The 12998-nt window shown below is 37.5% G+C and overlaps 1 pseudogene; it reads right to left on the bottom strand.

The window, feature by feature from the left end:
* Positions 1 to 12423, bottom strand: part of LOC140879296 (probable methyltransferase PMT28) — a 14039-nt pseudogene extending 1616 nt beyond the window's left edge.
* Between the last annotated feature and the right edge of the window lie 575 nt (positions 12424 to 12998).

Below are 12998 nucleotides of genomic sequence, written 5' to 3'. Positions count from 1 at the left end.
ATTTGCCCATTAAAATTCAATTTTAAAATTTTCGTTTTGTTTCAAAAATCGAGGCTTAAAAATTTTGTACAATCGATTAATTTAATCGTTTGATCTGAGCAACCTGGCTTTGATACCACTGTTGGAAAACGTGTTCAGATCAATTAAGAATTGATACCTGGTGCAGCAGAAGTTTAAAATTTTTATTTTATTATATGGAACGATTCCATATATGGGTATCAAAACTTTTACGATTAAATTTGTTCAAGTAAAAATAAAACACAGTTAAATTTTTACCTCGTCAAACAAAGGCTTGATTGTGGACTCCAACAGAATTTAATCTTCTCTTCTTGTAAATCCGGGGAACCGATGACAGTCACGATCTAACTCCGAAATTAGGTCCACGAATGAAAAACAGAAACCCTCTGATTGACTACACTAGAAATCAATCAGAAGTTTTACGTAGAGAATAAACAGATATGATCTGTTAATTCGATTTGTAATTTTTCACAAAAATCACAAGTCGAATTTTCTCCAAAAGGGACAGAGGAATTTTCGAAAATCCTCTTGAAAATTATATGTAGTGTTCGAAATTTCTAGACTGAATTCTCTTATGAGAATTTCGAACACTGCATCCTATTTATAGATAATTTCTAGACTAGATTAAGTTATAATTGTATTAGGACTCTAACTCCTTAGGGCCCACAATCCATAACTTAAGCCCAACAAGCCAAGCCCGTTGTTATAGAAATTAATATAAAATTCATCATGACTCCGATTGATAAACTGATTTTACCAATGTGCACAAAAACCATTTCTGCATCTTTTAAAGTCAAGATAATTTTTCTGAATCCGAATTCAGTGATTTCCAAAAATGTCCATCCCTATGTCATTTTAGGAAATCTCACTCCATTTTAATTAAGAAGTCCAACTTCTCTTTCATTAAATTTAACTCTTTAAATTTAACTATCTCTACGGGGTTTTAGTAATCCATTACTTGTGTAACCCTCAATGGTTCAGGAATACAGCTAGCCGTGGGCTCACAACTCCATGTGACTCGGAACAACAATTTCAGACTTACCCATCGAATCATGGTAAGAGCGCCCTAGCAACATCGCCCCAATGATTCCCTAGGTATTGACTGATAGTGCCTGCAAGAACCAGTAGATTTTGGTTAGCGTTCAGTACGGTCCCTTCAACCAAATATCCTGATCAAATCAAACACCATTGGTGCTTCGAGAGTCGTTCGAGATTCGATATAACTTTGCATAACCTTCGTGAGATCTATTAATGACATCGCATGTGTTACTAGGAACACCAAGTAACCTAAAACACATCATGTCTCTGGCCAGAGATTCGATCTTCCACTAATAATCTCCTCAGATGCCATAGGATATCCACACTCGCGAGTATGTGGTGAATCCTTGAAAACAAATGCAATCGACTTCCTATATGTGTCGTTAGCTGTACCCAATCCCGCTACCTGATGACCCCAATAGAGTCGGTAAACGATGTCAAAGTACCGTACTAGCATATAGAGTCTCAATGATGTTTCAAGAATTAAGGACTAACTGGTGTACAACCAAAACCGCGGACTATTATCCACTCGATAAGTGATAACCACTTGAAATGTGCCGAAATAGGGTAGTTCGATCCTACATCATATGAATATCCATTTGCATGCTTTGAACATCTCTTTGTTCCATACCAATGAAACGTGGTACTCGGCATCGCAAATGCTGTTCTCAATATCGAGCGATTCCTTATCCTTATTAGCGGTCGGCTCAATTGACTAGGGAACGGTTTAGAATATACAGTGACTATATTATTCATGAGACGGAGGTGTTTCATTGATAGTCATCCCCATGTTGCTACCACATCATTACATACACGTATAGTATATTGCTTGATGCGGGTGACTTATATTCAATAGTGTTGAGATGATGTGAATCTTGTTATGAAGAAAGATAAAGTCAATGCCATTATAAAAGTGTAAATGATATTAAACAAAAGATTGTTTTACATAGAGTCATAAAAGCTCTTAGCCACAAGTTGGCTAACCGGACACCCTACTCTTTCACTCCTACCAACCCTGGGAATTCACTACTGCCACTACTCAGCTGCTGATGACTCGTGCTGAAGAGAAAATTGCGCAAGCACAGGAAGATATTGCCTTCTACAGCATGGTCTAGGCTAATTGTCAGAGACAACTTGGCATTTCTGGCCAAACAGGGGGAGATAGTGCACAAGATGAAGCTGCTGGTCCATCTGGGACTAAAAATGATGAGGGTGAAGCTACTGCTCAAGAGGGATCCGATAGTGATCAATTTTAGATTTTGCTTCTTCTCTCATCTTTGCTTTATTTGTTTCGTTTTGTTTTTAATATAACTGTTTTGTTTGATCTAGTTATGTGCCTTAAGTGCTCTTAAAATGCTTTATCTAGACTAAAAACTTCTACCCCATTTATGCTCAATATTTGAATTACAGAATCCCACGTGTTATTTTCCATGTTATTCACCGTGTTACAACACGAGGAACAACACTTCAGGGGAAATTTAAAATTCAGGGGGAGAAGAATTTTTAAACTCAGGGGGAGTTTATGAGTATGTTTGATTGTGTTATGTTTTGTCCAGAAAGCAAAAAGGGGGAGATTGAAAGGAATTTTATTTCTTGATATTCTCGGCCCTTAATTTATTTTGAATTACAAGATTTTGCGTTCTAGACAAGATCAAATATTTGGTAAATATATTGTGTATATCTTGAATATGTTAAGATATATTTTTACCATACTTAAATCGAGTCTTGATAAAGTGATTATTAGATATAATACTATTTGAAATTATCAAGATTTGATTTGCAAGATTTGATAGAGTTTGTTTCCTACTAAAACATGTTTTCTTATTCATGTAGGACTCTATCTAAGGAAACCTTCAAAACTTGGATGCTAATCTATAAAAGGAGGTTTTCACGCACAAGAAAATTAAGACTTCAGACGTACAATACTCTGCGCAAACTCTGAAGAATTCTGTTGAAGAATTTGAAGAATCTGAAGCAAAGTTTTGCAACCTTCGTTGTTGCTTGTCCCCGTGTTGCCGTTCGTGTTGAAGACATCAGAGACAACACTGTGGGAACTGTGTTGTTGAAGATCTTTTGTCTCTTCAAATTTAGGCTACGGGAGTTGCATCTAATTTCTTTTATACTCTGATTGTGTTTAGGATGCAAGTTTAATTTCTCAATCTGTTGAGAAATTTAGGATTTATTGACTTTTCGTAAAATCACTAGTATTATCTTTGTAAGACTGATCTTGCATTTACTGGTGATATTTAGCCCTAAGGCACCTGCACGAGTTTTTATACTCGTGCAAAATTAATTACTTGTGTTTTATTTACGTTTTAAATTTCCGCTGCACTGTGTTGTATGTAGTATTATAACACGAAGTACAACACTGCCTACTTTACATAACCAACCACGTACACCGTTTCTTTCATGTGTAAGTGTGGACCACTTCAAGAGAGATTGTACTAAGCATGATGGACAGAGTTGTCAAGCATCTGGGATGGGATCTCAGGCTGGTAGACCTTCTGAGGCGTCAGTGCAGCAGAGGACCCAGGGTATGCATCATTGAGGCAGTCAGTAGTCTCGAATGCAGCGTCAGATGTTTGAATTTTAGGGAGCTCAGACGCAATCTAGGATGGATGGAGATTCCAAGGCTGATATCAATAGATGAGTCTATTTAGGTATATCTACTAGTATTTGGTTGTCTATGTTTTGTATTGATGGGGCTGTAATAAATTTTTACTGATCTGGTCCGTTTTCATGTTTGATTACATCGGTTTGATTCCAGTGTTTGTTTTTAGTTGATTAGTGTTCAAATATGTGACTCTTTGATTATTCGGAGTAATATGATTCCTTCAGTTGTAAATACATGCCAAGTAATTAGTTCTAGGTGGCTTCCTAGAGTAGTTGGGTAAGTATGTGATCTTGATAACTGGTGTTAGGGATGACTAGTTGCATTAGGGGCACATAGTGTGTTTTTCTACAAAAGTCCTGTGGAAGTTGTTGGATTATGACTAAACATTTGAGGATGCGCGCCCAATGCCCGTGTTTCTCTGGAAGCCTTTCGTGCTTCAGAGGGTGTACAGGGAAGGCTACCTTAGTTTCATGAGGTTTTACACAGTCACAAGAAGGGTATAGTAGATGATGAAGGAACATTTCGAGATTAGATGAATTTTCTTGATACGATTTAGATTGGTACTCGGTTTAGTGCCAAGGGATTCTAGTGTTTTTATTCGTCTGACTCCCGTTAGAGACAACTATTGAGTTATGAGCCACAAATATTTGGGTCACTTTGTACACATTAAACAATAAGGATTAACTTAAATTTGTTGATCAGCTTTGTATTTTCATGTTTGGTTCCTAATTTATGATCATAAGATCATTTTTAAAATGTAAGAATATTTTGATAATTTTTAAAAAAAAAAATGCAAGGGGGGGAACTTGCCCCTTAGTTAGAACGCTTGTGGTGGAAGATGCTGGAATTTCAAATGATTGCTATTGGCAGGATAAAAGGGAATTATGACTGTCTAAAAAGTGATGGTTTTGGTGACGTGCTATTGAACCTGATGAGGACGATGCACCAAACCTTTCCAATGTACTTCAACCCTATTGAAGATTCTAAAAATCCCTGATTTGAATCTCGGTATGTTTGTCAGTTCAAAGAATGTAGGCCAAATTTGCGATAAAGAGCCATTGTATCAGACGAGGGCGTACAGTTAAGTTTGTGAAGAAATGACAACAAAAGACTTCGTGGTAAATGCAATCAATTAAGGTTGCAATTGGTGTATTCTCTGTTCACCAATGAATAAAGACACATGTTGACAAATAAAAACATTTATCCCCAATGCATAACATTTGCTATTTCGCACGACAAGAACAGAAGCATCAAAGCAGGCTGGTTGGGTGCTACTATTTTGAGAAGAAATTCAAGTCATAATCCTAAGTTAGGTACCATTATACTTCCCAATTTACCAGCGAGTTCAAAGACGAGGTAGAAAAAACTTTGAGCACCACTATTTCATATAAGCAAGCTTATTTGGCTAAGAGAAAAGCAATGAAACTGGTTTGAGGTCAACATGCAAGAACAATTTAAGCCGAATAAAAAACTATTGCTCTGAATTGAAGAGGACTGACGAGGTGCTTTTGTAATTCTGAAATTGACAGAAGACGAGGATGTGCCAAGATTTTCAAAGATTTATGTTTGTTTCTCAGCATGCAAAGATGGTTTCAAGGTTGCATGTAGGCCCGTGATTGGTTGTGGATGGTTGTTTTTTGAAAACAAAGACAGGGGGACTAGTTGTTAGCGGCAGTTGTCCTAAATCCTAACAATAACATTTTTCTTATTGCTTATGCCTTGGTTGAAAGCGAGACTAAGGACAGTTGGGTGTGATTTCTTTGTTTGTTAGATAATGATATCGGCTTTGAAAATCAGCATGGTTGGATATTTATGTCCAACAAACAAAAAGGGTTGATTCCTGCCTTCGAGAGTTTGTATTTCGATGCTGAAAAAAGATTTTGTGTTAGGCATATCTTGAGCTACATGAAAATGAATGGTTTTAGAGGTGTGGCGATCAAGAATGCTCTTTGGGCTGCAGCAAGAGCGAAAGAGTTGAATAGTTCAAAAGACGCATGGAAGATTTGAAGAAGATCGATGAAAATGCATATGCATGGTTGGCCAAAAAACCTGAACATCACTGGTGCAAGGCATTCTTTAGCACCATCCCCAAATGTGACATACTTTTGAACAATATGTGTGAATGTTTCAACAGTATGATTTTAGAGGGTAAGGAGAAGGCAATAATTCCAATGTTCGAATCGATTAGAAAATATGTTGATGGTCAGATTTCAGTTGAATTGGTCAAAGTCTGAGAAGTGGAATGGTGTAATCTGCCCAAAGATTAAAGCAGTGATGACAAAGAAGTGCAAGGATGCAGCTGCGTTTAGACCGATGATGGCTGATGAGATGCATTTTCAGATCTTGGGGTTACGCAATCAGCATTATGTTGACCTAAGTAAAATGAGTTGCAGCTGCAGAAAATGGGAATTGACTGGGATTCCATGCCCACATGTTATATGTGTTATTTGGTGCAAAAAAGAAAATCCAGAGGCTTATGTGCATCGTTATTATAGCGTTGAAGCGTATAAACGATGTTATGCAATGTCAATCATGCTAGTGAATGAACCAGAGTTGTGGCCTTTATGTGCCTTAATCCCCCCTTACCACCAATTTATAAAGAAAGAGTTGGTAGGCCAGCGAAGTTGCGAAGACGGGAACCTGATGAAGTACCATCTTAAAACCAAACAAAGCTGAAAGGGATAAGAAGAAACAACAAATGCAAGCGGTGTGGTGGATTTGGCCATAACCAGAGAAGTTTTACCAGACCTAGATCACCACAAAGTAAAGTTGTGGAACAGGAACAGACCATCCCACAAGAATGCAATGAAATGAAGCAAGACGAGAATGAAACACTGGAAGAATACAATGTTTATGATTTATGGACGTGAGCTTTTATCACCGTCAAAATTTAACGTCCAGATGACGGGAGGGACCAAATGCGAAAAAATAATGAAACACGAAGGACCATTTGAGCGGCCCGAAAACTCGAGGGACTATTTGAAAATAAGTCACAAACAAGAGGGACGAAAATGAGCTTTATCCCTGTTTTTCTAGAGAAACTAACCATATCATGAAATTTCTAATATAAAATTAAATTATATTATAATTTTTCCAAAAATTTTACCCAAGCAACCCCACATGTTTTGGCAATGGGGGTCATCGGACTGCAACGAGAATAATCGGCCTAGTTAACTCGAACCCACGAATAACAAATCTACATCGGTTTTTTTTAAAAAAACAAACAAACAAATAAATAATGCTTTTGTAGCAACTCCGTGCTGATCACGAATATGAATTCTCTAAGTATGACAAAGGTTATATGATGTCATGACCTTGCTGTACAAACTCCAATTCGATATTCAAGAACGTCAAAAAATGACTCTACAAAAGATTGTAAAAATAAAAATATTCGTCCATTCCACTTAGTGAGGAAACCAAGAAAAGCCGAGAAGTGGGAAAATCCAATGATCTAATTACAGAACATTGGCACGAGACAATACTCATCTGTATACATGGTAAGACGCTCCCTGATAGGGGCGACGAATGCAGGATAAAGGCTCTATGATATACACTCTAACACCAAGGCAACACTCGTGGTCCGGGGCAAATCCAAAAAATTTGGGGAAGGGGAGCCATGTTAGTAGTTTTCAGGTAAAGAACCCCTCTCGGTCAGGGTCGCCAAATGGTTTTCTGGGCACAAAGGATACCTTCTTTGTTTTGTGCAAACGTCATCCGGATATCCCAGTGCAAGCTTCTAAGAATATCTTCGAGTGGATTAAGTATTTCTACCTTGTCACGTATGATCACCCAAACCACTCGGCCTTACTAGTCGATCCATCTCAACAACGATTGTTATTGTTTGTTTGCATCTGATAATGACAACAAAAGGTTAAAGCATGAAAAATAATTTATACACAAAGGGAGAGAGCAGAGCTACTTGTTGAATAATATGAAAGGTAATGACACCAAAAGAAAGAAGAAAAAAAAAGTCGTGTTTGGGATTCCAAAACTTCAGAATCGAGTATGTCTCGAACTCCAAGAAAATATTACGGTTGATCTCAAGAAGTGCTAAATAGATGAGCCAAACTATTTTTGAATTCATATGTAAAATTAGTCAAAAATTAATGATCATGGGACTGATAATGAGACAAAGTGCCAGATTCACGTATGATAAATGATATTTTGTGCAGATGAAAATCAGAATTCAAGTGAACTGTTGAATGAAGTTCGAATTTTTTGTCGCACCTATTATTCTTAAGCCTGGAGAAGAGATGATCAGCATGCAGTAGGTCATACGATCTTGGGTACGAACCAAAAGATTCGCACCAGTCGTGGTAAGCAACCAATAAGGCCTCGCTCAAAAATAATTGGAAGTGTGTTGGGTGCATGAACAGGAACAATATTCATAACCCAAATCTTCTGGTCTGCAAGCGCAGCAGCAAATCTGTTCAAAACGAAAAATTCAAAGTTTGAGACAGCTTTTCGGTGACAAATTGTGTGGGGGTGGATTGACATTATGCGCTCAAGTAGCTCAACTATTGGATTGAAGAATCGAGCTCAAGTAGCTCAACCACGACATTGTCCAACACTGAGCCTAGGATCAATTGATACTCTGAAAATCGAGCTCGAGCCCAAGGAAACTGAAAAGTATCAACTCAAGCTCCAACTCGAAATTCACCACTAGATAGAGTTTGAACATGAGTTTGAGTAGTGAGTTTCTTTTTTCTGGCCGAATATGCCTTGGAGGTTGTTCGAGCTTGATTCGTGAAATAACAACCAGAGATACCTTTAACAGCTTAATTTGCTTACCCTCCACTTATTGCTTTCATGTCCATTACATTGCGGATAGCGGACCAGTCGATGCCCATTCCAATAAGATAAGAATTGTTCACAATAGCTTTCCAATGCTCACTGTCAGCAATCAATTTCTCTTGATCGTTCATCCATTCGGGAAATACATTAAGCCTATTCGGCCATTCTGCAGGCCATTCCGTCCCACGTTGTTCGATTCCCTCGGGGATAGTGTGCAGGCAAGTTTTCAATGGAAAGTACCTGTAACAAGTACAATTCTTGCTATCACATAAATAAAAGCAGATCAAGCAAATAACATCATATGGATATTTTACAATAAAACTGTTAGGCTCAAAATTAAATAAGTTTCGGCCCAAAAGCGAATTGTCCAAATAATTAAATTATGATGATGAAGGTCGAAATTGATCAAGGGAGTGAGTGGAAGAAGTCAACAACTGCTAGGAAAACTGCTGCACCCACATTCAGGTAGCAGAGAGAGGCAGTTGGAAGAACTAGTGCAAGGAACCAAGCAACAAAAGTCGGGGAACCAAGTCAGAAACACGATAACAACAACCTCAACAACAAAATGCAGCACTCTACAACTTTCTACAATTTCATAGCTCATAATTTTAGTTTTGTTTCCAATTATAAATGTCAACTAGAGATTATTGTCCATAGCTTTAGAATTTCCTTAGGATTTCTAGCTTTTCGCATCATTTTATTTGTAGTTTTCTGCACTTTTCTATCATAATGACAATATTTATTGTCATTCTTGAAGCATTTGTCCCAGATTTTATCTTCATTTTCGCACATTAAGTTCTATATTTTTCGAATCTTGACCAGGGACATTAGAACTGACGAGCAAACCAGGGCTCATAGTCAGTTGAAAAGAAGTTAGATATTCTGTGTTGTAATCAAATTTCTGCGAACATCATGCCTAAAGCGCCCGCAAAATAATTTGTGCAAACACAAACATGAGATTCCAAAAGTAATACAAGCCTATTAGGTTGACCGGACTATGGTTCTCTACCAACCGTTGACATAAACTGGAAACTGAGGAATTGTAGTTTAGTTCCAGTTTCAATAGGTTTAGACTCTTAAAAATAAGCTATTGGAAAGTTTAGTTCCAGTTTCTAGTAGGTTCAAACTCTTAAAATAAGATATTGGAATCGGAACCTTGTATCCATCTTATGTTTTTAAGGTCCCGAAAACAGCTTAATTTAGACAAATTTAAACTACTTTAGTTATATCATTTAAATTCTTACTGAAATATTTTATTTCTTTTTTGAAATGAAATCAAAATATTCATCATATTTTATCATGTAATTTGTTAATCATTACATTTGGTTACTGTGATGACCTTCAAAATGCACCATTAAATTTTTTTCCTAACAGCTGAAATTGCAAACAATTAAGTTCAATTTAAATCTTTCATGCTCGAAAATTTTGGGAGATATTTATAGAAAAATTCAGAAATTAGAAGGAAGGGCGAGGCCCCTGCCTACTCGGCTCCGCCATTGATCAGTGCATTGGATCATGTTCATCACTCCCACCAAGTGCCACGTAAACCATTTTTTTTTTCAATTTAGCATATATGTATCTTATTTGGATGCATGAAAAATTTAGATGTCTGACAAATGATTTAAGCACAGCCATATATATATGTAAGGATTGAGCTCGTGTGATTTACCAGGTAGCATCGGGGTTCTCATTTTCCTTGCATAGAGCTGGAACTTTTTTCCTCCTCAATTCATATATGTCATTTGTTTCTGGTTTTTGATATATCTTGACACCTATGTCACTGACCTCATCGGATTTATCAGCCAGGATGTTCCAACAGATTGAGGAGGTCAACATGGACAAAGCTGGTAGAGGAGAAATTCGGAGGAATTTTACATCCTTGCATGGCAAGACACATGACAAACACACAAACTTCTAGAGATCACAAAATAGCGTGAAATCACGAGTTTTTGGTATTTGGGACTAAAATTTCATCGACCATAGTATGCGAGGTGTAAAGCAAAGAAATATGAATGCCTGGATAATTTACCATTCTTAGGATAGAGATATTTTCTATTTTCAGTATGAAGCCATGACTTAACGATGGAAATAAGAGCAGGAAACACAATTGCACTTGTGAATGGGAAGAGTGAGCAAACCTTCTTCAGCTTCAATAGTACTGTGCTTAGTAGACAAAATAAAAATACCCTCCAGGCCTCAAAATCCGATTCATTTCTAGGATAAGCTTACCTCCTGAAATTTAAAACAGGTATATACTGTCCTGAATTCAGATATAATGAACAAAAAAAGATTGACAATCGAAATGTTGAGGGTGACGGCACAAACCATTTGAATGCCACGAAATACTGCAATCACCACAATGAATTGTATCAAAGACTTCCGCTAGGAAAAGGAAGTCTACGAGTTGCAAAGGACTGACTACCGCAGGAAAACCACGTTCAAGGGCAACTTGAGTCAGGTCCACCAGGTCATCTTTCAACCCGAGTGTAAGTGTCAATACATTCTTCTCAAGTAGCGAAGCTGCCAAGCTCGAATCCTGACAGCCAATATCTAATGCTACGCGTATGTTTTTTCCCCACTCAATGTCAGGTACCATCTATAAAGTTTCACCAAATCCAACTGAACATCAAATATGCAGAGATACTGTGATAGAAAGAGTCGCAACCAAAATATCAAATACAACAAATTTGAAGTAGCAATTGCCAAAAAACAGTAAAATGGTTAACATTAGTTTTAGTAAGTTCTTCATATCTACTTCACTCTCAAAAATCTAGAAATTTACTTCTTCCATAGGTTTGACCATTTCACTAGCCACCTATAATATTATACATAGAGAGACACAATACAGACACACTTCAGAGCAGTGCAGACCAAAATGGACAAGTTACCTCTTCTATGGATTCTAGGTAATGCTGAATTCCGCCTTTGAAAACAGATAGATTCGAGGGAAAAGTAAGATATTCTCCAGATTCCACCACACCAATCTTGGGACTTTATATATGACGCTAATTTCGGATGTGCCACATTTTTATATAATATCTGCAAGCAACAAAGATTAGCTACATCCCATATATATCCTATACTACGTATGAACATTGTATACCTTCATTTTGCTCTCAGGCCAGTGCACGGGCTCACCATAACCGTCATGGGGAAGCGGAACGAGACACATAACAGCTGATCTAGGACAACTCCTCTCATGATGCCGATAACTCTGTATCTTTCCTGTCCCACTTTCAATGTCAATGCAAGGAATGTAGTTATACTTGCTTCTAGTGTTGCATAATTTCCATGTATATCTTGCTTTAGGATCAAATAGAGGACCGGAAATCTTATTCGTCTTCTTCACTGAACTTTCTATTTCTTCGTCTAGAGTTTCTTGATCCAAGTTTTCTGCATTAACCAAATCAGGATCCCCTTCCACCTCCTCATTTTCATTACCATCACTCTCCAACTCTTCACCTTCTTTATCATTTCTGCCATCTTCCTCCTCCTCTTTTGTCACCTCTTTCACCTCAGATCCATCATTCTCTTCGTTTTTCCCCTCGCCAGATCCTTTCGACGACCTCGAATCCTCATCACCTCTTCTCTCCACACCCGCAGATTCCACCTTCTCCGGCCTCTCCTCGGGCTTCAACACCACAGACCCATTCACACTTTTCTTGACTTTATCATCCAATCCAGACTTAAATCTCTGCTTGCCACTTTCTTGACCATTTCTGGGTCCAGAACTAATCTGTGAATTACCCGCCTTCCCAGCAGATACAGACACTGGCTCAACAATATCATCAAAGCTCTCCCTTGTATCAGTGACAGAAAAATTTGAAAACGCAGACCAGACGAATACAAAACACAAGCCCAAGATTATAACTACTGACAACTTCACGAAGAACCCATATGACTGGTACGAGCGTTTAACTTGGCGACCGAATCTTGCAATAGCCATCGCAATTCTACCCAAAACCCAGATTTTTCCTTCCAAAGTACTAACTTTTGGATCAGATTCAGCTAAAACAAGTTAACCACCATCAAGAAAAGCATTAACTTGTAGAATCCTTGGGACGGTAATAATTAGCAGACAATGAAGTTCTAACTGTCTAAAGTAAATACGAAGAAAGATCCAAAAAAAATTGTTCCGATTCTTTAAAATTAACTAAATGCTACCAAACGAAACTCTCAAAACGAAACTCTCAAACGAATGAATGAGTTTCGGTGAACACAATTCGGGATAATGTAGCAGTGTGTTTGGACCTTTGGTTGGTTGGTTGGTTTTTACAAATTTTTGAGAATCTCCTCTTACAATGATCACGGGAAAAGAAAGCATAATTTGAATCTCGAATTACGAAGAATGAGTTATTCTCTTTTTCTTTTTTTCTTTTTTAAACAAGAATGAGTTATTCTCTTGTTCTAATCTTAAAAGAAAAATTCTATTCTTAAAACTAGAAAGTTGTGGTCAAAAAACAAATAGTAGTAATCTTTTCAAAGGAATTCGGACCCAAAATGAGAACATTTTTAATTTTTCTTCATTTTTCCT

The sequence above is a fragment of the Henckelia pumila genome, chromosome 2, assembly GCF_033568475.1.
Source record: "Henckelia pumila isolate YLH828 chromosome 2, ASM3356847v2, whole genome shotgun sequence".
NCBI lineage: Eukaryota > Viridiplantae > Streptophyta > Magnoliopsida > Lamiales > Gesneriaceae > Henckelia > Henckelia pumila.
Note: the sequence above shows the minus strand (reverse complement) of the source record. Positions and strands in the feature narration are given on the sequence as shown.